Source organism: Pinus tabuliformis, chromosome 4_2 (assembly GCF_031772625.1).
Source record: "Pinus tabuliformis cultivar Carrire ecotype Pingquan chromosome 4_2, CPIR1, whole genome shotgun sequence".
NCBI classification, from domain to species: domain Eukaryota; kingdom Viridiplantae; phylum Streptophyta; class Pinopsida; order Pinales; family Pinaceae; genus Pinus; species Pinus tabuliformis.
The window spans coordinates 704495555-704520964 of record NC_142304.1 but is presented as its reverse complement, the minus strand read 5'-3'; the positions used below and the strand labels follow the sequence as shown (position 1 = coordinate 704520964).

The 25410-nt window shown below is 40.4% G+C and overlaps 1 pseudogene; it reads right to left on the bottom strand.

Moving 5' to 3' along the window:
* Window positions 1-24175: 24175 nt before the first annotated feature.
* Window positions 24176-24578, bottom strand: LOC149171445 (glycine-rich RNA-binding protein 3, mitochondrial pseudogene; annotated as a pseudogene).
* Between the last annotated feature and the right edge of the window lie 832 nt (window positions 24579-25410).

Below are 25410 nucleotides of genomic sequence, written 5' to 3'. Positions count from 1 at the left end.
TACCCTACATGATTCTCCAACACAAGGAACACCATAACTAATGGAATTGAGTTGTTGTGGGTTAATGAATGTTTTATGTTTTGTATTTTATTGATTGAATTCATATTTTATTTATTGTTTTGACTATTGACCTTAAGCATGCCCATGATGTTTATGTCGTTATTATGTTAGATATCATTTTTGGGATTCAACTGCGTTAAGTAAGTCATTCACGTATGACCATTTCCATGAGAGGTAGTCGTAACTGACTAATTTCTCATGATTTTTGAATAGTTCACTTAGCACTCATTGCATCGGGTGATGCTCACAGGGGTGAAGAAGTGGGATTGAAACTAGTGAAATGAATCACATAGCATCAATCATCACTTCCGGGGCTTGCACCCGGTAACCAGGACTTCCCAGGAGGTCACCCATCCCAGAACTCCTCTGGCTCAAGCGTGCTTAACTGTGGAGTTTTCCCCACAATCAAGCCCACTTAGCTTGCTACCCCATTTGCAAAACCTTAGCAAGTATTGTGCCTCATGAACCATTCAAGTATTGTTGTTGTTGTGAGTTTTTTATTTTTCCTTGCTTCCTCTTTATTCTTGTCTTTGTGTTTTGGTCTTGGTGGTTATTGAGTGTGGGGAAAGGAAAGAAGACGAGATCTATAGAAGAGTTGAAGTATAACCCAACTAGAAGTGCAAGGTCTTGGTTAAACCTTGTGCATAAGATAAATGGAAGTCAAACTGAAGAAGAAGATGATAGAACAATTAAGATGGGCCTAGTTGAGTCCACATGAAATAAAATGAGAAGCAATGTAACAAGCATATAAATCGCACAAAAAGGGAAATTTTCCTAAACTTTAATACATCATGGTTAATATATGTAAGGCATAATGATACTGTGTGGCTTGATAGGTAATTAGTTGAAAACCATCATAGTAGCACAATAAGTGATCAATCTCTAAAAGTATGATTACTGTGTAAATGACATGGAATAAGAGTTTGTATTTGCCATGATTGGGTAATGTAGAAAGGTTATTTAATGGGTTCTAGGTTGTGTGGACCACCATTAGGAAAGAGAGGAGGAATGACCCATTGTTTATATTTATGTTATATTTACGCTCCTGAAAATTGTGGTGAGCATGAATGAAAAAGGACAAAGGTTGAAAATTGATAGCCTATGAACAACATGGATGAGGACATGTTAAGTAAATTGTTGAATATTGCAGAAAAAGAAATATTAGTTGATAGCACTGATGATGGAAACAAGGTAAAAAGTAAAGGGAAAGGAATTGGATGAGAATTCCTTTGGCTGAGTTTGAAAATTGTTGTTTTCAAATTAATGCATGCTCTACATGGTTACTAGGAGGTTTTCTAACCTTAACATTGTTTGGAATGTGAATGTGTTATATTTCATGAACATGTTAATGATGAAATGCATGTATGTAATGTCATTTCATTTTACAAGTTATAGTCGGGAATCATTCTTGCGGAAGGATGATTGGTTAATGCTCATAAAATATAATGAATATATGAATGACATGTTTGGGATAACATAATGAGGTTATCCAACGAGATACCCTGTCATGTAGGGGATCCATTGAGAAAGTGGGATTCTTGTTGTTAATTATTATTATGACCATGTGATTATGAAATTTATGTGCCCATCTTTGTCTTATGTTATGAAAAGGAAATGTTGAAGTTTATATCAGCAAGTCTACTAGCCATTAATTAGATTTCTTGGTCAAATAATGAGGCACATTTGCCACTAGGTGATACCTTGTGCTAGCAAACCATTCTGTGCATATAGATAAGCTATTAGCACCACCAAAGTGCTAACTAGTCACTTATATACTTTTCGAACAAGAACACCAACCTTGTTGGAGGTGTGATGATATTGGGACATGAATACTACTCAGAATTGGGGGTTTCCTAGGCCTAGGAGTTGTGATTACAAGGGAGTTGTGATGATGTGGGAGTTGTGATGTTAATGGAGTTGTGATGGGACTTGTGGTGGTAAATAATATTCTTGTCGCTAGAAGACTATCGAGATTGGTAGTGACCACACTCACTGGGAAGCAAGTGAGAGGGTTGAGGGTGATTATTTTGACCTATACGAAAAGACTGCATAGAGTAATATAGCCACCACTAAGTGCTTGCTTTGACTAAGAACCACTACGTGATATGGAATTGAAGATGGAGTTGACTGAAGACCATGTGGAGCATATACAACATTGAGTACTTGCTTCAACTAATAAAGCACTCATTGCGGGAGACAAGAGGAAGCCACAAAGATAAGTATTAATTATCAAAAAGTGTTGTTAAGGTTATGATTTAATTTGTTTTAAAGCTTTGATTTGTAATGACTTTGTAACACCCCTGGTATACTCTCCCTTATTTTTGTAATGTAATTTTACTTTGATTATAAATTTATATGAATGACCTGAAGAGTAGGACCATAGATCCATGATATGAAAGAGAATAGGAAAAATAACATGACTGGTGTTAGATAGCACCACTAATTAATCAAATGTGCATCAAGCAAGAAATATCTTGAATAATGTTACATGAGAAACTTGAAGAGTCACACAATAAAATGGATGAAAAGGAATTCAAATAGGAAAAAAAGGCTCTCTCACAGGGATGAAAGAAATTGGATGAAGGATAGAATTGGATTTTTGGGTTGATAAACCACCTGTAATGAAAATTTCCATACTCCCTATGTTGATCATGATTTCCAGCCGAGCTTTCTTGAATAATCCACTTAGATCGTGGATTTGGCTTGGTGGTGACTGCTGCAAGAAATATAGGTTGTAGCTAATCTATGGTGGGTTGAAAATCGAAGTCCCACCTTCAGATTCAGTCATTGTTAGATCTCAATAAGTGTTATTAATTGTGAGCTATGAATAGGATGATTAATTCTTTGTTGAAATCGATGTATAGTTCTGTGATAATTTTGCATGGTTGTAAGAAAATGTTGCATGGAATCAATAGGAAAAATGTCTTGACTATTGTGGATTATATTGAAATTATACCTTGAGGTTGTAAGAAATATTTCTTTATTTTTATGTGCAAGTTAATATGTTGCATATGGACATGTAGAGCTCTAGATTACTATTGCTTACTTTTCTTTTATAATTTTTCTTGTGGGACATTCCAAAAATTGAAACTTGGACCATAGTGAAGAGAAATATTGTTGATCCTCTGGTCTAGTTTCACATCTTGGGTTACGAAATTTTAAGAAATATGATCAGAGAAAGACGGGATTTCTAAAAGCATCTTTAAACAGGTCATGAAGGAATTTCTGCTATAACTTTTCTTCTCGAAGGTTCCAGAAGTTCAAACATGGACCATAGTGAGTGGAAATCTCGTTGATCATCTGGTCCAACTTTCATGTCTTGGGTCACGATATTTTAGGATATATCATCATAGAAATACGAGCTTCTTGAATGTTCCTAAAGCCATGCATCAAACAGGTCATGTTGTCATTTCTTCTATAACTTTTGTTTTGGGAAGCTTAAAAAGATGAAACTTGGTCCATAGTGAAGGGAATTACCATTGATTATCCAGTCCAATTTTTAGATCTCGGTTCATGATATTTATGAGATATGATCATAAGAAGTCAATTTTCTTGAATGCTCCTAAAACTGTGCATCAAGTAGGTCATGCTAACATTTCTTCTATAACTTTTCATCTGGGAGGTTCCAAAGGTTGAAACTTGAACCATAGTGAGGGAAATTTGCATTTATCATTAAGTTCAGTTTCCAAAACTTGGGATACTATAATTTAGGAGATATTCCCTAAATAATTTGCTATATTATTTTGTATGCAAAGTGTTTGAAGAAATGCCTAAATGGTTTAATGATTCATTACATACAAATTGTTTGGTGAAATGTCCCAATGAAAATGTTGTTATGTGGATGGGGATAGTATTGTTGTATGATAGGATTGTTGTAGTTGATATATGTCTATTTTCATGCAAATAATTTTCTATATTAGTTTGTATGCAAAGCGTTTGAAGAAATGCCTAAATGGTTTAATGATTCATTTCATGCAAATTGTTTGATGAAATTCCCCAATGAAAATGTTGTTTTGTGAATGGGGATAGTATTGTGGTATAATAGTATTATTGTAGATGATATATGCCTATTTACATGCAAAAAAAATGTTATATTAGTTTTCATGCAAACTGTTTGCAGAAATTCCTAAATGGTTTAATGATTCATTGTATACAAATTGTTTGATAAAATGCCCCTATGAAAATGTTGTTTTGTGGATAGGGATAATATTGTTGTATGATAGTATTGCGTTATTAATCTATGCTTATTTGCATGCAAATAATTTGAATAAATATGTTAAAGTTTTTTTATTACAATTAGCATGCAAACAATTTGATAAAATACCGCAAAGGAAAAAAATGAAAATTTCCATGGTTGGGTAGTATATTTCAGTTAGTATGTTACAAATGGAATTAGAGAAATGTTTCTAATTTTATTTCATTTGATAAAATGTATACAACAAAAATACTACTCAATTGGTTGTATATGAAATATTTGAAGAAATGTTTACATTTAAAGTGTTTGACAAAATGAATGATATCAAAATAAGGTTTTTGCAAGTGTGATTAGGATAAATTTAGTAGAGGTATGTGACAAAGTGGTATCAAAGCTTATTGTCAAGCTAGTAAATGGAAAAAACAGAAAAATTTGGGTACCCCATAACCTTTGTAAGTTATCGATAGAACTCGGTATATGAAAATTGGTATTAGAGATTCTAGGTTCAACACATGGACTAGATGGACTCTAGGATAGGTGAAATGAAAAGCAAAAGATCTATACTGGACCTTTGGAGATTAAAATTTGGAACTCTTTGTTATTTTAAAAGAATGATTGTTTGTTGGGTGCAAGTGTTTGTTGTTTTTTGAATTTCGTCGGTGATTATGTACTACATGAATATGTGTTCATGTGAAATTTTTGTTTTGTATATACGAATACACTAATTGTTGGGAACAGGTTCCCCCAAGAGCAATTTTGGGGCTAAAAGCCCATGTTTTGGGATAATTTTGTAATAAAGTTGTAAAGTCTCCGCATTTTGTGGTCGTGGAGCACGAAGGTGTTAAGAGTCATAAAGGGTTGTCCTCCCTTATTTTGTAGAGTGTCAATTCGGCTGTAAAGATCGACCCATGGTCCACAGACCATGGGATTATATAAAAAGGAGCTAAGTAAGTAAGCTCTAAGAGGAAAAGCGAAGTAAGGAAGAAAGTAGTGAAGTAGAGTGGAGAAGTCTAAGTGTTCTCGGGTCTTAGCATAGGTAGAGGCTCTGTAGCTGAGTGCACAGAGGCCTAGGGTGGAAGTTCGCAGCTAAGTGTGTGGACCCCTGCAACTATGTGTGCAGGGCAGATAGAGTCTGTATTAAACTGAAAGATACCAATAAAGAGAAGTATTCTACAATTAATGTGTATTTAGTTCCTATTAATGCATCTGATTATATTGTGTTTTGGGTTTAATTTACAATGTTTATTTGATGTGTGAATATGTGTGATTGTATCCATTACTTGAATGCAAGTAAGGATATCAGTTTACGCGGTGCTAACTGTGATTGATTAGTAAGATAAGTAAAACCACTTGAGATAATTTGGTAACCTATACAATACATTGTCATAGATGTGCGAAAGTACCTGGACCATGGGTTAAGACTGTGCGAAGGTCAATTGTACACCTTCGTGGAGGTACTGAAGGGCAGAATAAAGGGTAGACTGACAAAACCCTAAGGCTTAGCAACCTGCACGAAAGTAGGAGCAGCGGGAATAAACTGACATCATGACCATCTTAGGGTGCGGAAACGTGGTTCTAGCATCCCCTCATACTGCTTCGAGTGAGACTTCGGTCCGTGCTCCACAGGCTGATGCTGAAAGGGCCAGTAGTGTATGGATTTGTTTGGCTAACTAACGCTGAACCTGGGTTAGGGCCCACAAAGGCAACAAATGGTTCCATTGCTGGGAACGAAATCTACATGAGAGATGTGTGATGTCATATCACTGGAATCCAACTAAGAAAGAGATCGAGGACTGGTTGGATAGAAAGATCCATGAATTCGAAGCGCAGGAGAACAAAAACTCGCGACTGACAAAGGAACAGTGGCTAGACAGGTACCTATATACAGAAATCCACAAGATCTTTTTTGTTCATTTCCAATTGAGTTATACGAGCGGATCGCGAAGCTAGCGAATATCCAAGGAAGGTGGAGGCTTGACGGTCCTATTGTCTGGACCTCGAAGCTAGTACAGAGACTAGAAGCTTCTAACGATAGGGCTGCCCGCGCTGTCAATCATTGGTTCGATCGTATCATAGGAGGATTTGTGACTAAATTTGTGGTCGATACCTCTGTCAGTTATAGTGAGGCGGAGCGACGATTTTTCAAAGGTCTGCGAGGTAAGTACTTGAAGTCTTTAAATACTTGGATTAAGATGTTATTGTGTGAAAAACGGGTTATGCATCTACCTTGATGTTTGGAGCTATGCAAAGTGGAAAGACTTACAGGAATGAAGAAAGAAAGGGTCCTGAATATAGCCCACTGATTTCACCTCCTTTGAGTGATGAAGAGGGAGTAGCACAAGCTTCTTCGTGAAGTGCAGTTCAGTTGATAAAATAAGGGTTCCCATGACTACCACCTCCACCTACACCACCTCCACCTTCACCACTGTCACCTGCGACTTCACCCACACCACCACCACCTCCACCACAGTTCAACATGGCGAATTCAGTGAAGCTGCCTTTGTTTAAGGGCTTGGGAAATGAGGACCCGTACCAGTTTTAGTTCGGTTTGAAAGCTGTATCAGAAGCTTAGGGCGTCACAGATGATTACATGAATAAGGAAACATTGGTTAGTGCTTTGCAGGATCGTGCGCTAACTTGGTACATCAAGTACTCTAATGATAACCCAAATGTTGGGTTGGCAGAGATCCAGACCACGTTGAATAAAGAGTTTAGTAGGCCTAAATCTGAGGTGCAGTCGATTGTGGGGTTCAAGGAAATCGCGATGAAACTAGGTGAGAAACATTCAGAATTGGATCAGAGATTGAAGTGTAAAATCCGCGAAGCTAATATGAACTTAACAGATGGACAACACCACGAGTGGTTCGTGGCTTCGCTCCTGCCTCACCTAAGGGTTGCACTGTCACAACAGAAGATTACGACTCAGGCAGAGGCCTTGGAGATTGCAATAAATCTAAATGAAACACTGATGCAAGATCCAAATCTAGGGGTTCAAAAGATCCATGCACAGTTCCAGAATCTTTGCCTCGAAATGAAAAGTTTGAAGCAGGACATGACAGTTCGACTAGAGGCAAGCGAAGAGATATGGTTCCTGAAATGTAAAGGTCATGGGCATGACAAAGACCACTGCCCCGTCTTTGCGAACTATATTGGAGGAGGAGGATTGATGCCTTTGAGGCCAGAAGCCCAGGCAAGATCGAGCACGGGGCCTGTGTTGTGGTGTGCTATATGTCAAGTAGCAAGGAAACATACAACTGATAACTGTCATTTGTTGCAGAAGTTTGTACAAACACTGCAACAACTGTTCTGCAACTTCTGTAGGTCGGTAGGGCATGATGAGCGCAATTGTCGAAGTTATGAATTGATGATGGACAGAACACCTGCCTGTAGAGTTCAGGCAGAAACGCGGCCTCCTGACCAGAGTGTTGGGATGGTGTGAATAGGCTTTTAAGGGCGCGAACGAGGCTGAGGTGGAGGAGGACCTGGCAGAGGTCGGGGACAGCTAATCTGTTACAATTATGGAGGACTGGGACACTATGCCCGTGAATACACTAACATGAGCTTTCTTCAGGTTGTTTCCCTTTATCGTCGCTCGTTGCAATTCCACTTCGGAGCACTATATTCACATTTAGATCCTCTTCACGAGGCTCAGCCCTCATCATCTGTAGGTTCTGAGTCGGCTGCGGTGGTAGAACCCCTTTCTTTCATATCCTCGCTATCAGTGTAGGATAGTCCTCCATCTCATGATCAAACTGAGTACAATATTTGCACGATAGAAGTGTTGGGTTAGTGCAAAGCTATGACGAAGGAGGCTGAATTTGATTTGGAGCACGCACGCGAAACGTTCATGGAAGCAAAAAAGAGCTTCATAGAGGCCTCTACCTCAGGGAGTCGAGATAACCCTATTCAGGAAATGGACCCTTCTATGCTTATGACCTTTCTAGAGACCTGCATGAAGCTGCTGCACAATAAAAAGGTTGTGAAGGGTTACAGGAACTTATAAATAGATGTGCCGGAAATGCTCCAGGTGAACTGCACGTGGTATGGAAGATTGGTAAGCATAAGGCAAGGATAGGGCGTGAGATGAGACTCACCGTGCAGATAGGAGAATATGAAATGGATCAGGTTATTCTGGATTTGGGGTCAGACGTGAATGTTTTACTGAAGCAGACTTGGGAGCGGATGGGGAGACCTGTGCTGTAGTGGTCTCCGATTCAGTTAAGGATGGAAAATCAACATAAGATCATCCCCATGGGATGGCTACAAGGAGTAACTGTAGATATTGAAGGCATGAGCGCATTGGCTGATTTTGAAGTAATAGAAATTGTGGATGACAGCAACCCCTACCCTACGCTCCTTGGCATTGATTGGGCTACTGACATGAATGGGGTAATTAACCTAAAGAAGCAAAATATGATATTTGAAAAGGAATTACTTCGCATAATAGGACCCCCCGATCCTACTGAAGGATCATGCTATACTGAACTAGTCCGCGATTATGAAAGAAATGACGATTTGGACTGCATATATAAGATAACAGTGCGAGACCAAGATTGGGTGAATCCGACAGCGGATGGATGAATTACATGGGATTGCGAGAGTTCCTGCAACTCAGACTCGAACGAAGAATTAGAGCGCTGGAAGAATTGGCTACATGAAGTAACCACGCTGAGCTGTAACATGATGACCTGGTCATTGCACTCTATGTCGTTAGAGGAAAGAAATCTATCCACTTATGATGGCTTGAATGATGTGGATGTGTTTTTGGATGCAGTTGAGAGGGAAGTACCAGAGAAGTAGTGATTCTAGGCTTTGGACTGGGCACTATGTGCTACGCCCGCGAGATGGTGGGGTACACACAAGGGTAGTTTTGATGACTGGCACGAGTGCAAGAGGATGATGAGAACACACTTTGGGAAGCCGAAGGTACGAGTGATAGACAAGCATGACAGGAAGCAAAATCCACGCACACACTTGGCCAAATGGGCTAAGGCCTCTAGAGCGAAGCCCCAACTTGAATGGGTGCACTTGTTTTGTCACACCTTGGATGTCATCCCGATGAACTGGTACTTGGAGACAGAGCTTTGCCATAGCATAGGCGAATGGGATATTTTGTGTGAAGGGTTCATAAGGACGTTTAGCTTCGAAGAATGGTTTGATTGTATTGATGAAGCACTACAAGAGGTTAAAGCAACAATCTTTAGGATACCACAGGATCCTTTGGATCTAGTTCAACCTGATTGGACTACTCAGCTGAGCCACGCACTCGATAACGTGGTTGCTAAAGAAAAAGATGAGGACCCACGAAATATTAACATCCCTGAAACTGAGGGTCACTGCGAGATTGAGGGACCACAGATCAAGAATCCTGATATAATCGTGCCACTAAAAACTAAACACGTAAATATTGGTACAGAGGCAGAGCCCAAATTCGTGAAGATTGGAGATTACTAGGATGATGCGACGGTAGACAAGGTCACCGAATTGCTCCGTGAATACCAGGATTTGTTCCCTACCAAGTTTACAGAGTTAAAGGGGATAATAGGAGACCTAGGCATTATGAAGATCATGTTAAAACCCGATGCGAAGCCGGTTAAGCAAAGACCTTACTGCCTAAATTTGAAGTATAAGGACAAGGTCCGCTTGGAGTTAGATAAGATGCTCGTGACAGGCATCATTGAGCCCGTAGAAGAATCTGATTGGGTGAGCCCAATGGTGGTCTAGGAAAGAAGCAGAAGGATGAAATAAGGATATGCATAGATCTAAGGAAGTTGAATGACGCTTGCATGCATGATCCTTTCCCAACTCCATTCACTGATGAGGTATTGGATAATGTACGTGGCCAGGAAGTGTAGTCCTTCATTGATGGGTTTTCTAGGTACCATTAGATCAAAATCACGCTTGAAGATAGAAACAAAATGACCTTCGCGACTGAATGGGGATGTTTTTAGTACACTATAATGCCTTTCGGATTGAAGAATGTGCCCGCGATTGTTTCGCGTGTAGTCATTGCTACATTCAAAGACTTCATTCATAAGTTTCTAGAGGTGTAATTTGATGACTGGACTGTGTTTGGGTTGGTAAAACGCCATGTGGCTAATTTGCGCTTAATGCTAGACACTTGTCGAAGGTACCAGATTGCGCTCAGTCTCAAGAAATGTTTGTTTTGTGTTCCTTTTGGTACTCTGCTGGGTCATGTGGTTTGTAGACACGGACTGATGGTAGATCCCGCGAAGATCGTAGTGATACTTAACTTGGAGGCACCGAGGAGTGTGAAACAACTACGCACAACCTTGGGACATACTAGGTACTACAGGAAGTTTATCAAGGGTTATTCCCAGATCACACGCTTATGGAGAGGCTATTGAAAAAATATGTCATGTTCTATTGGAACGAGGACTAACAGAAAAGCTTGGATGTGCTGAAAGGAAAAATGGTCACTGCTTCGATTTTAGTCTTCCAGGATTGGAAGAAGGAGTTCCATGTACATGTAGACGCGTCATGTATAGCACTAGGATCATTACTGACACAGGCCGGTGGAGGAGACTTGGACCATCCTATGGCATTCGCAAGCAGGAGGTTATCGAAGGCTGAGAAGAACTATTCCACCACTGAGGGCAAAGGATTAGCCATGGTATACGTGCTCCAAAAGCTTAGACACTATTTGCTAGGTGGACATTTTAAGATGTATATAGATCATTCTATGTTGATATACGTGGTCAATAAGCCTGTGTTGGGGGGGGGGGGAATCTGTAGGTGGTTTTTATTGTTCCAGGAGTATGATTTTGAAGTTATTATGAAGCCTGGACGACAGAACGCAGGAACAGACCATCTGTCGTGCATCGAAATGGGGGAAGAGCCCACTAATTTGGAGGAGGGATTTCCTCACACGCAGCTCTTTGCAGTGCATGTCGTGGATGGTCACTTTGAAGACATCATACACTTCCTAAGAACAGGAATTGCCCTGGAAGGCTACACCACCCGGCAGAAAAAGGCATTAGTGGTGTGTGTGTTAGACTTTTCTGTCATTACTGGACATCTGTACAAAATGGGGTTTGATGAAGTATTACGACGATATGTACTAGAGTTTGAAAGGAGATGTATCCTCACAGATGCTCATGGGGGCACCGCAAGAGGCCATTACGTAGGAAGGGTGACCACACAGAAGATCGTACATGCAGGGTTGTAGTGGCCAACTCTCCATTAGGATTCCAAAGCCTACTGCAGGGAATGCGATGTGTGTCAAAGGAATGGTAGGCCATCGCAGAGATATGAGCTGCCTATAAACCTACAGATGACTATATGAAGGTAATATAGTATTAGCACGCCATGTAGCTAAAAGGAGGTGTGTGACTATAAAATACACTTCCCGGGTTGAGGAACTGCATGATTGGAGGATTGTACAGAACGAGGAGATGTCACAGGGTTCGCGATAGTGCGGAGTGAGCTACGCTACCCACAGAGAAGTTGCGTAGCTCAGCCAGAAAGTGACCGTTAAAGTCATTGTTCCTGATTTGACGATAAGAATATAGCCAAATGGAGCGAGCAGCCAGCATTTAAGACAAAATTTATGGGTAGTATCCTTGGAAATTTGCCACCAATCCAACATTAATGAATCGAATGTGGGGGGAACGGTCGGATTTGAATTTAAAATGGCCTATAAATTACAGGTGGAGGCCCAACGAAAAACACTTGGCATTTTGAATATTGAGTTGGTGAGCTCTCAAATGTGCATGATCCATCCATTCTTTGAAGAATTGCTTGACTACCCAGTGTTTGATCGCGGAGCTGAGGACCCGTGAACATCACCCTATGTAGGTGATCAGTGAACAACAGATCAATAATGTACAGCTGGCCCTACAGCGAGACTCTTCCATCACTGTCGTGATAGAGGTAACCAACTGAAACAAGCGAATAGTTCAGGTCGTGGAGGAGGCATGTCAAATGGTCCCGGAGTTTGCCATTCTCGAGGGAGAACCGGTCGAGGTGTGCATTCCCAAGCTTGTTATAGGGGTGTGTGACGCTCACACGGAGTTGGCTAAGGTTCAGCTGGAGCTGAACCTACAGATTATAGTTTTACAGCTAAAGGCCCAGCCTTCAACTCCGTCGAAAGTAAAGGAGCAGCGTGCAACCACTGTTACAGAGGCGATAGGGGTGGTAGACAGTACACTAGCAGACTACACATGGCTTTTTGAACAGTCGTTTGAGGTCTTGACGAGTCTACAGGAGGATCCTAATGTACAACGACTGGAGACAGAGGTGTGAGAACTGTAGTAGCGCTATGATGAAGTAAAAGGTGCAGTGCACACCATTGCTCTCACACACAGATTGGCGAAGCTGCAGGAGGCCAAAACATTGAAGGAACAGGTAGATGCAGCGCAACACAAAGAGGCAGTGCTGAAGGTGTGCTTGAAGCCCTGGTTGGACGAAGCTTATTCCATCATGGCATCCATTGAAGGCAAGATTGCTAATCTGCAAGCGATTCAGTAGAAGCTTCAGGCTGATGGTTCAAGACCAGCGACAGTAGTTGGCTAAGGAGGTGAAGCAGGAGGCCACACAATGCATCGCCAAAGTGGCAGTCATATAGGTCGAGCTAGGAGGTCTTCGCGCCAAGATCTCCACACCCACAGAGTGACTCGTGGGCAAGTCACCATGTTTGTGTTGGGGGACTATTGGGGACGGGTTCCCCCAAGAGTAGTTTTGGGGCTTGTTGGGCAATTTATTTGCTTAAATTGCTTCATTAAATTATCAACAAGGGAAACTCGTAAGCTTGTGATGGTGCCAGCAAAATATATGCAAGAGTAGGCAACTAACTCCATGTCTAACTAAATTATTTACGATTCAATATAATATGCAAGGGAAGAGGCTCCTAATTAAGGAGGTCCTGGTTGTCCTTCCCTATAGTATCATAGAGAAATCATTGATTACATAAAACCAGAAACTTGAAATGAAGACAAGAGAATGAACTTTAATTGTTGTTCAGATTCAAAGAGAGAGAAAGACTAACTTAGTCTCTTGATTGTCCCCTCATATACTAATCCAAACTAAACTAAGATTCATTCATAAGCATAAGAAATGAAATGACTTGAAACATAAAAGCAAAAGAATGAATTTCAATTATCATACAAATCAAATGGAGAGAGAGCCTAACTTAGACCCTTGGTTATCCCCTCATATGATACTTGAAACATAAAAGCAAAAGAATGAATTTCAATTATCATGCAAATCAAATGGAGAGAGAGCCTAACTTAGACCCTTGGTTATCCCCTCATATGCTGATAAGATTTAAAACTCATTCATCAATCACAAACAAATCCTCAAACATCTAAGCAATGAAATAAGATCTATTATGAAATAAAATGTTCCTTTGATCCTTTTAGAGTGAGCTCAATTCTCCTAAGAACAAAGTGACAAGTTATTCCATAAATTCATATACTACATTAACACAATTCATATCTAAAACTATATAATGGAAATTTATGTAAAATGAAGCTTTATTCTATTCCATCATAATCTGGATACATGCTCCAAGAGTCCTCCCTTTGGAATGGAGGAGTTACTCCTATTTATACAATGGGATGAGGTAACAAACTCATAATGATGATCCACTAATCTCTCTTTATTTACATACATTTCTCAACCATCTAGACACATAACCCTATCCTCCATGATCTTCTCCATGAGATCATGATCTTTTCCATGAGGCTTATCTTATCAAATTCGAATTTGATCATTCAAGGCCACATAAAGATGCCCTGGAAGCTTCCTCTGTACCTACACATGTCAACAAACTCATTCTAATTGTTAGGTATAAGTATAAGCATATTATTTTCTAAAGTTTAACCATAAATCCACTTTAAAATGTTAAGAATTAATAAACTTTGGAAAAGCATAGTTATAACCCAATAATGAGGTAAATGTAATGATGTGGAGGTGGAATGGAGGTGACATGAAGGTAAAATGTGAAGGTATTGGTGAATAATGGAGTGAAAATAAGGACTATTTTGAGGCCCAACATACCCCCAAACTGAAGGTATTGCATGTCCTCATGCAATCTATTACATTACTTTTTGGTACTTGAGCTTTGGCTTAAACTCTGCATGATATCATTTACTTAACTTTTGCAAAGCATTATTTTGATGAACTACAACTTGGTTGGTTCTTGTGTTTCAACCATATTTTTTTTGTTGCATTCAATGTATGATCTTTGCATATTGATAATGTGATTGTTATTGCAGAGTATTTTTGTTGGAATGCATCATGGTTGGTTCTTGTATAACAACCATGATTGTGTTGGCATCCAATTAACTTTTAAATACTTTTGACACAGCCATTTGTATGCTCATGTAATAGTGAAGATATTTTTAAGGTAAGTGGAGTTTAGAATGTGATATATGAATGTGGATGTTATATGAATGTGACAAAGTATGTATGTAAATGTATCCTTCCCCTTAAATGGATGGTTTGGGAAGTTATGTGAAATGGGGAAAGGAAGGGGAAAGGAAGTGAAGTTTTTCCAAAAATTATTACTCTAACTTTTCAATGAATTTAATGGTTAAAAGTTAGAAAATATCATACCTTAACTTACCCTTCCAAAAATGGATGAGAGTTGTGCACGTGTGGCTGAAAAAATGGCGTTCATAGTCCTCTTTACTTGGTTGTGAAAATGGTGGATGAAATCGAAAAAGTGAATCTTTTATTGTTGCTGCATCTGCTGCTAAATCTGCTATTGGATCTTCTGCTGAATGTTCGGAATCTGCTGTTGGATCCTCTGCTGCTGGATGATGAATCTGATGAGTCTGCTGAATATGGCTGAAAATCTATAAGGCTTGGAAGGTATACAAAATATATATAAGTTACATTTCCCCCCAGCCTTATTTATTGACTTGTCCTCAAGTGATGACAAACTGAAAAACAATGAAAGGAAATTGGCTTCATCTGCTACAAAATATGGGTCTTCAAGTCTGCAACACTCGATGGCACAAATCTTTCCATGTGAATAAATGTGTCGATGTCGAACATGGAAAGAAGTCATTGGATTACCGACCATTGATGAATGTCGTTAACCAATGCGAGGCAAACTCACCATTAATGTCAATGAGTGCCAAGGTGCCTAAGTACATCTTGCAAAGTGCGAATAGATGGGCTGATGTCGAGCCACTTGCAAGATCCAACGATCAAGGGACATTGGTGTATTCCCATGATTGCTGGCGAGAGAGCCTGTCATTAAGGCATACAAGCCTCAAGGTACTAATAATGACTCTAGTCTTTATCCCAGATAAGGTGTTGAAGTCGATGGGTCAAGACTTGTTAGAAGGGAGGCCTTAAGGAATCCTCCATCATCTAACACGAGTATGAAATAATGATTTTGAAGGACCATAGATGGAAAATTTGCATTGAAGCATGGTTTATTTGGAAGAAAAGGAAAATGGGGTGACTCAGCTTTGTAAGGGAGCTGAATGACTTTATTCATGGGTTACAGGTTAGTGAAAGAGACAGGAAAATGACTGTGAAGGAAAATGAACAATGGATCAAGGTTTTATTTGAAAACATGAAAAGGAAAATGGAATGGAAAATTTATTGACTAAAGAAGTGGGAATGCAATGAAGTTTTTATTTACTGAAAAGGAATAGAAATATAATGGCGAATGTGAAGGGAAATGAGGTGAATGTTTATTAACTAAAGAAGCATGGATGCAATGGAGATACTGGCATCTGAAAGGCTTGTAGTGATGGATATGATGAAATTCTCCCCCTTGGCTTACCCAAAAGCATGTCCTCATGCTTGAAATGGGGTCTTTAAAAAAAACACTGTTTGCCTGTGCTCCTCTGTTTATCTTCCTTGAACCTGCAAAAACTTAGTACTTTTTCTGCAATAAAATGAAAGTTTATCATGATAGAGAGGTGATCAATCTCTCTATTTATGACATTTACAAAAAGAAACTGAGAATTGGTACTAATGAAATGTTAAGTTATGGTATGTTCTATGCTTATAACAGTTTACTTCTTTTTCTTATTATATTCCACCGATTAGCAATCACATGTACATAAAGTAAAGTGCAGATAGAACATTAAACGATCGACAGAAAACAAGCCAAGACAAGAGACACAAGATGTGGTGGCTAGCCAGGGACAAACCCCACAATGTGTGGGGAAACCCTTTGATCAAATCTTCTTTTATCTTCAATAATTCAGCAAAGAGAAATAGTACAATAAATCTGATTCATATCAGCAGTAGCAAACCCTAGATCAGTAGCATCAGCATTAACGGCTTCATTATCAAACTAGGGCAGACCATATCTCACAAACCGACAGTCGGATTGACTTCATTCCACCACCAAAAGTTTCAGCTTCCAGAGGAGGTTCAGATGAACCTACAACGTAGTTTAGATGAGGAGATCTTCTAGGCCACTCAAGTCAATCTTTACTTCTGCAGTTGCAGCTTCAGTTTCAGCAGTTTCCGGCTTCAAACTAGGGCAGTCAATATCTTGCAAACCGTTCGTCGGATTGACTTCATTCCACCACCAAACGTTGTGGCTTTCAAAGGAGGTTCAGATGAACCTACAACGTAGTTCCAAAGAGGAGATCTCCTAGGCCACGCAAGTCAATCTTTACTTCTGTAGTTGCAGCTTCAGTTTCAGCAGTTTCCGGCTTCAAACTAGGGCAGTCGATATCTTGCAAACCGTTGGTCGGATTGACTTCATTCCACCACCAAAAGTTGCGGCTTTCAAACGAGGTTTAGATGAACCTACAACACAGTTCCAAATAGGAAATCCTCTAGGCCACGCAAGTCAATCTTTACTTCTGCAGTTGCAGCTTCAAATTCAACAACTTCCGGCTTCACATGTGTGAGAGAGAGAGACCCATTTCAGTGCAGTAGAGAAGAGACTCATATCTGCGCAATAGAGAGAGAGAGAGATGTGATGAGATGAGTGAGTCCAAATGAGGAAAAGTCCTCTTATATTTATACACAACTTTGGTGGGTGAATAGATGCGACTGTTGGGCTTCTGAACCTACATGAGTTGTAGGTCGGCTTGATAATAATTCCATAATCAAAATAAATTCATATCTCCATGAATACTTATCGGAATTGGATGATCTTTATATCAATCCTACACCTCTCGACGAGAGGAATCTAATAAAAATATTATTAGCCATGAATAAGATTACCCCCATGAAGTTTTTCCCTAATCAAATGCACTGCCTTGTACAGCCTGACCCTTGCCTTGCTCTGCTCTATTTTGCTTGATCTGCTTTGTCTTGTTCTGCCCTGCACTGATCTGTAATGTTTTGTTTTGTTCTGCTCTGCTCTTGCATTGTTCTGTTCTACTCTGCTTTTTTCCGAATTATGAAGAAGAAGAAATGATCGAGGATGTATCATACTGACTCAAAGTCAGTCTCAGAGTATGTATCACTGGTCCCAGAACAGTCTCAACCAACCCAAAGTCAGCGTCATAGTCAATACAACTCCAATGGTCCCAGACCAATATCGTCCTCCACTGACTCAAAGTCAGTCTCAGAGTATGTACCACTGATCCCAAACCAGTCTCAACCGACCCGAAGTCAGAGTCATAGTATGGTACAACTCCAATGGTCCCAGACCAATATCATCCTCCACTGACTCAAAGTCAGTCTCAGAGTATGTACCACTGATCCCAGACCAGTCTCAACCGACCCGAAGTCAGCGTCATAGTATGGTATAACTCCTACCACTGGTCCCAGACCAGTATCATTGATCCCAGATCAATGGAGGTCATCCTAGCGTTGGGAGTACGGTAGTTACAACGATGCGTCCATCAGTACTACTATGGTCCCTAACTTCATTTCCCTGCTCATTGATCAGATGAGAGGTACTTCCCATGAGTCCCAGACTGCATGGGTAGGATGCCTCGACCGGAGAACTAATCAATCCTGTCCTCACAGGAGAACACATCAATCCTGCTACAATTGCCATGGAGAACACATCAATCCAGGCCTCACAGGAGAACACATCAATCCTGCTACAATTGCCATGGAGAACACATCAATCCAGGCCTCACAGGAGAACATATCAATCCTGCTACAATCGCCATGGAGAACACATCAATCCAGGCCTCACAGGAGAACTAATCATCGTGCTACACAGGAGAGCGAATCATCCTGTTCCACAAGAGAGCGAATCATCTTGTTCCACAAGAGAGCGAATCATCTTGTTCCAGTGAGCACCACCAGGGGAGGGTGAGTCACCCTGTGGTCGTATGTTGCTCCAGTAATAACCGCAAGCCCTCAGAGCTCCCAGAGCTCAATGTATGCAACATGCAGGACCCTTGTACAAAGGTTTCTTGCCGACTCCAAGTCGTTTGGGAAAATCACAGATTAGATCTTTCCTCGGGGCTTTGACAAGGTGTATCAACCTGTACATCATCTTAATGTGATGGAGCTTCCTTGCTCATCGACTTACCATATCCCAGATGATGTCTATCTGCTGGAGCAACTGACGAATATGGGATTCCTCAATAATCGAATCCCACCTCTGGTTGTTACAGAGAATCACAGTGGTATCCAATGTAAATCCAAACAGCTCACTGAAGAGCTTTCGCAACCAGACTTCCTCACACGAGGTTATGCTAGTAACAATATATCCTGCTTCGGCAGTGCTCAAAGCCACCAACTTCTGCTTCCTGCTCATCCAGGATATCGAAGCAGATCCCAAGGTGAAACAGTACCCGGAAGTGCTCTTACGGTCCACCACACTGCCTACCCAATCAACATCAGTATATCCAAGTAGTCTCACAACTCCGGCAGTGTATCTTAATCCATGAGAGATTGTGTCCTGAAGACATCTCAAAAGGTTCCTGGCATCAATCCAGTGAGGCTCAACCAAATATGAGCTCAAACAATGCTAACTACAAAACATATGTTCGGACGAAGGTTCACCAAGAACATCAATGTGAATGAGTTTTTGAAACTCAGAGGCATTTCCCAAGTCTGGTCCGACATCACTACCATATAACTTCTAAAAGTTAAGATCCTCGAGGTAGTCACAGGCTTGCAGTCCATCATACCGAATCTTTCCAATATATTTACCACATATTTTCCTTGAGATAGGAAAATTTCCCTTGGCTTCTACCACACTTCAAGTCCTTGGTCCTTCATTTCAAATTCAGAAGCCATCTCCCTCTTACATTTGTGAATGAGAGGGTTTGCACCTGTTAGAAAGAGGTCATCCACATACAACACCAGTATGAGAGGCTTGTCATCTTCAACCTTAAAGTAAAGGTTAGGATCGGCTTCACTCCTAGTGAATCCCAGCTTCATCAAGTAGCTATCGATCTTCTCATACCATGCTCGGGATGCTTGCTTCAGCCCATAGAGAGCCTTCTTCAACCTGCATACATTTGATTTTCAATCATAAATCTCAAATCCTTCAGGTTGCTCCACATAGACCTCTTATTTGATAGAACCATGCAAGAACGCAGTCTTAACATCCATCTGATGTAGGTTCCATCCTTGTGAAGCCACAAGGGCTATGATCAAGCGGATGGTCGTATATCTGGCAACAGGTGCAAATATCTCATCATAGTCTATACCTTCCTTTTGGGAGAAACCTCGAGCAACAAAATGAGCCTTATACTTTTCCATGCTTCCATCTGCTGCATGCTTTATCTTGTAAAGCCATTTGGAAGTAACAACAGTCTTGTCCTGGGGTTTGGGAACTACTTCCCAAACATCATTGTTCATAATAGACTCATATTCTATGGTCATAGCATCCTTCCATAGTTAATGCTTGATGACATCTGAGAATGATGAAGGTTCATTTTGTATGATCGTGCTCCTGTTAAGTTTCTTACTTTGATGGAAGGTTCCTCAGGGTGCAGCATGTCCTTCAACATCATCAAGTATCCCCTAAGCCATGAAGGCCTCTTCCTAGAAGAGGAAGGCCCATGTGGATGAGGATCAATCGGATCCATGGGTTCTTCTACATCAGGCATTGATTCATCATCCTTTTCTTTCGGTTCCCTGGTGTCGGCTTCTTGATAGCTACTCAAAGTCAGCAGATTGTCCACCTTGCTGAGAGCCATATCTTTGTCAAAGGTGACATCATGACTAATCACGACTTCCCTTTGACCGGTGGTGAACATTTCTTTAGGAGTTTAGGAACCCAATGCTTGATGAGGGCATCGATTTTGTACATATACGGCGGTGATTGTAGTTTCAGCCCATAGAAACATCAGAAGTCTTTGATCATGTAGCATGGCCCAGACAACTTCCATCATCGTGCAGTTCTTCCTTCCCACCACACCATTCTGCTCAGGAGTATGTGGTGTAGTAGTCTCCCTCTTAATGCCAACCTCAGGTATGCCTGAGTGAACCAATTGTAATATATCAGAGGTCTTGCTTTGGCTTGAGGGGAATGGTCCCCTTTTGAGCTTTCCTTCAGCACATCCTGGACATACACCTTCATTCTCTATTCAGAATTCGGGCATCCATATCACCATTTGTCTTACACCGAGTATAGCTTTATAATGAAGGGGGGAAAACCTCTAATGCCAAAGATCAGACTGAAGAGATGTGTCATAAGACATGACACCTAGCAGACTTCCATCGACCTGATATAATGAATCAACACGAAACCCAAGAGTGAAAGCATCTTTAACATTATATTTCCATATGCGTACCTTACCATCGCTGAAGGTTACCTTATATCCTTTGTCTTCCATTACCGAGATGGACGCTAGGTTATTTTTGAGGTCATGTGCATTTAATACATCCTAGACTTTCTAGCCTTCTTGAATGGTTGTCCTCTTCCTCGATCCCCAGCTCTCCTCTTACCTTTGTTGTTGAATTTGTCATTCCTTTGATTTGCCATCAGAGGGATTTTGATCATCATCCCGGTGTGAGTCCTTTCTATCAGGGCACTCCCTAGCATAGTGACCTTCTTTATCACAGATGTAACATCATCCTTTTCTTCCACCCTTAGGTCCAACATTTCCTTTTGATTTAGTCCCGGAATTATTTCTTTTCTTAGCATGAGAAGGAAAGGCAGCAGGAGGACCTTTAGGCATGGGAATTTCTTGCTCTTCTTCCCTTGTTTCTTCTTGAATGCATCTAGCCATTAATTCCTTGAAACTAGGAATTACATTATTATTCAGAAGAGTAGTCCTGAACACATACCATTCAGATGATAATCCTCCGAGAGTTGTGAGTGCCATTTCTCTGTCAGTAATGGTTTCCCCAATAGATAGGAGATCGTTCTTGATCTCGGTGATTCTTAAGAAGTATGCTTGCATACTTTCATCTTTACCCTTCTTATTTCTAAGAAACAAAACTTGATTTGCATCATTAACTTTAAATAAACTCACCAGTCTGTCGTAGATTTCCTTGGAGGTGTCTAGATCAGAGATGTAGGCCACCAAGCGCTTGTCGATAGAGTCCCGGATGATCTTCTTTGTTTTGACTTCTCCATTTTTCCATTTGTTCCAGGCAGCAGCAAATGCATTTGATGAAGGCTCAACAATATTTCCTCTTACATGGTCCAACACTCCTTGATCTTCAAGGGTTAGATCGATAGACATCTTCCATCCGTGATAGTCAGCTTTCTCACGGAGCTTGTCTTCGGCAGGAAAGAGTGTTGAGGACCCCATAGTTCTTTTAGGATAGCCTTGCCAATCTTCTCTTCAATGATTGCTCTTGCTCTTGCTCGGGCTTTGTCTTCACCTCGGCTCTGATACCATGTTAAGTTATGGTATGTTCTATGCTTATAACAGTTTACTTCTTTTTCTTATTATATTCCACCGATTAGCAATCACATGTACATAAAGTAAAGTGCAGATAGAACATTAAACGATCGACAGAAAACAAGCCAAGACAAGAGACACAAGATGTGGCGGCTAGCCAGGGACAAACCCCACAATGTGTGGGGAAACCCTTTGATCAAATCTTCTTTTATCTTCAATAATTCAGCAGAGAGAAATAGTACAATAAATCTGATTCATATCAGCAGTAGCAAACCCTAGATCAGTAGCATCAGCATTAGCGGCTTCATTATCAAACTAGGGCAGACCATATCTCACAAACCGATAGTCGGATTGACTTCATTCCACCACCAAAAGTTTCGGCTTCCAGAGGAGGCTCAGATGAACCTATAGTGCAGTTCAGATGAGGAGATCTTCTAGGCCACGCAAGTCAATCTTTACTTCTGCAGTTGTAGCTTCAGTTTCAGCAGTTTCTGGCTTCAAACTAGGGCAGGCGATATCTTGCAAACCGTTCGTTGGATTGACTTCATTCCACCACCAAAAGTTGCGGCTTTCAAAGGAGGTTTAGATGAACCTACAACGCAGTTCCAAAGAGGAGATCTTCTAGGCCACGCAAGTCAATCTTTACTTCTGCAGTTGCAGCTTCAGTTTCAGCAGTTTCTGGCTTCAAACTAGGGCAGTCGATATCTTGCAAACCGTTCGTCGGATTGACTTCATTCCACCACCAAAAGTTGCGGCTTTCAAAGGAGGTTCAGATGAACCTACATCACAGTTCCAAAGAGGAGATCTTCTAGGCCACGCAAGTCAATCTTTACTTCTGCAGTTGCAGCTTCAAATTCAACAACTTCCGGCTTCACATGTGTGAGAGAGAGAGACCCATTTCAGCGTAGTAGAGAAGAGACTCATATCTGCGTAGTAGAGAGAGAGAGATGTGATGAGATTAGTGAGTCCAAATGAGGAAAATTCCTCTTATATGTATACACAACGTTGGTGGGTGAATAGATGCGACTGTTGGGCTTCTGAGCCTACATGAGTTGTAGGTCGGCTTGATAATAATTCCATAATCAAAATAAATTCATATCTCCATGAATACTTATCGAAATTGGATGATATTTATATCAATCCTACACCTCTCGACGAGAGGAATCTAATAAAAATATTATTAGCCATGAATAAGATGAACCACATGAAGTTTTTCCCTGGTTGCCAATTTTAACATGAAACAAATTCTTGAAAGAAAAACCAAAAGAATTTTTACCTGTCTCGAAAATAGTGCCTCATTTTATCTGTTATGTCTTGTCAGCAATATCTTCAATATTGAACTATTTCAAACTATTTTGAAAGCTTTCTCATTGTGTAGATCTTTCCAAGACCTTTCCAACGATGCTTGAATCGTCAAAATCCGATGTCGTATGAGAAAGTTGTGCTTATTTGAAATTTGGGTGAAACAGTGAAGTTTGTTATAAGGTTTCTCAGTTGCAGGATTGCGCCCTTCCTGCACCTAAAAATTCTGTCTATCTTCTTTGGCTAAGCCATGGCATAATATTTTCCAGTTTTTTATGCCTTCCGATTTTATTCCTGCCAGATTAAAAGAAACATGATCATTATGTATGAAAACATGTTAGTAGAAATGAAATGTAAATAATCAATTTATCTAGAGAATTGCAATCGACTTAAAAAACATGAGTGTGATGTAGTGGCTTCTATCCATGCATGCTCAAAGTAGGAATATTTTTCAAAGGCTCTTCTTGCATCTTCTCCCTCGCAGCATCCCTACTTTCTTCCTAGGAAACCTTTCTGCATGTAGTACCCATTCTCGTCTAGTGCGAATGCCAATGCTAGAGTGACCAGTAGAAAATCCACCACGCAATCTCTTTTCTGATGCCCTTCTCAGAAATTGAATGCTGAAGAATGCTCAATGTAACCACTTCAATTTTTTTCAACAATGAACATCATCAATTATCAATTTGATTCTATAATACGGATTTAACCATATACAGAATTAGAGCAACAAAACGGGAACGATACAGGATCCTCCAGATCATAACCACTTGTCAACCATGCCGCGAAAAATTGTATCATATCAAGAAAAACACCAGCTACAGAGATAAAACTGCATAAAGAACTTCTATAATTCCAACAAATAAAAATAAGCAACTTCGAATAATGGTGGGCATTAATTTCCACAACCGGCACCAAATCACCACCCGCCGCCGCCATAGGTTCGCTCCTGTGCAATGTTAACACGAATGGAACGGCCTTGAAGGTCCTTTCCATCCATGGCCTCAACAGCAGCATTGGCCTCATCTGCAGAAGCAAAGGTGACAAAACCAAAGCCCCTTGATCTCCCAGTCTCTCTGTCATTAATAATCTTGGCTTCCATGACATCGCCAAAGGTTGCAAATGACTCTCTGAGAGTCTGATCATCTATCCCATACGAAAGACCTCCAACGAAGACTTTAGAGGACATGCACCGGAACGCGGTGTAGATGGCCGGTACGTATACAGAAGGCATTGAACTGACATGTTTAGTTACGGATTGCTTGAGCAAGCTTCCTAACTTGGTAGCGAACGCCATATCTGTTGCCAAAAAGGAGTCTGCTGCTCTGTATAAAATCGATTCACAAATCAATCTCTGTTTCTCATGAAAATTCCAGCTGTGCATATAAATGGAATGAATTTGTTCATACAGACGAGGATATGAATTATGCAAAGATTCATTCATTAAATCAAAATTAAAAATGACAACAAGGGATCATAACTACGCAGGAGGTATTGCGAAATTTCCTTATCTAGAAGTGTTTTTGTAATATCTCCGAGATATCTTTGAGTTCCTGTGCCAAAATTGCCTTCAATATTTGCAACGATTCGTTCATTAAATTAATGGCAAATACGTGTTTAATCGCTCAGGTTGTTTCGGTTGTTTGACTGAAGTTTTAGCTCCTTTTTAACATGACACAATGCAATGTTTAACACAAGTTTTTTCTTTTACCTTCTTTCATGGGATTTCTGGAGAGAATTGTAAACAGAAGATCTCTGCCCATGACAACAAGCTCGAGTATAGGATGGTAAACAGAAGATGAAATGGAACAAAAACGTTTTCTAACACGTTAGTTCCATGGCATCTGGCATCTACCTGCACATACTCCAAGATTTAGGCCTGATTATCTGTTTTGATGGCGGATTTTATGCAACAATCTTTTCATCTTTGCAAAGATTCAAACTAAAATTTTCAAACTCCATTTCCTTTTATGATAAGGCAACGTGTTGCTTCGTGTGGCAGGGTGTGCACTAAGCAAGGGCAATCGCTGTGGGCCGCCGCTATAATCTAAACAACCTGATTTCAAAATCTGTGGATCCGCCGCTATAATCTAAACAACCCGAGGTGGCAGGGAGCAGGTCGATACTACTGACGCTGCA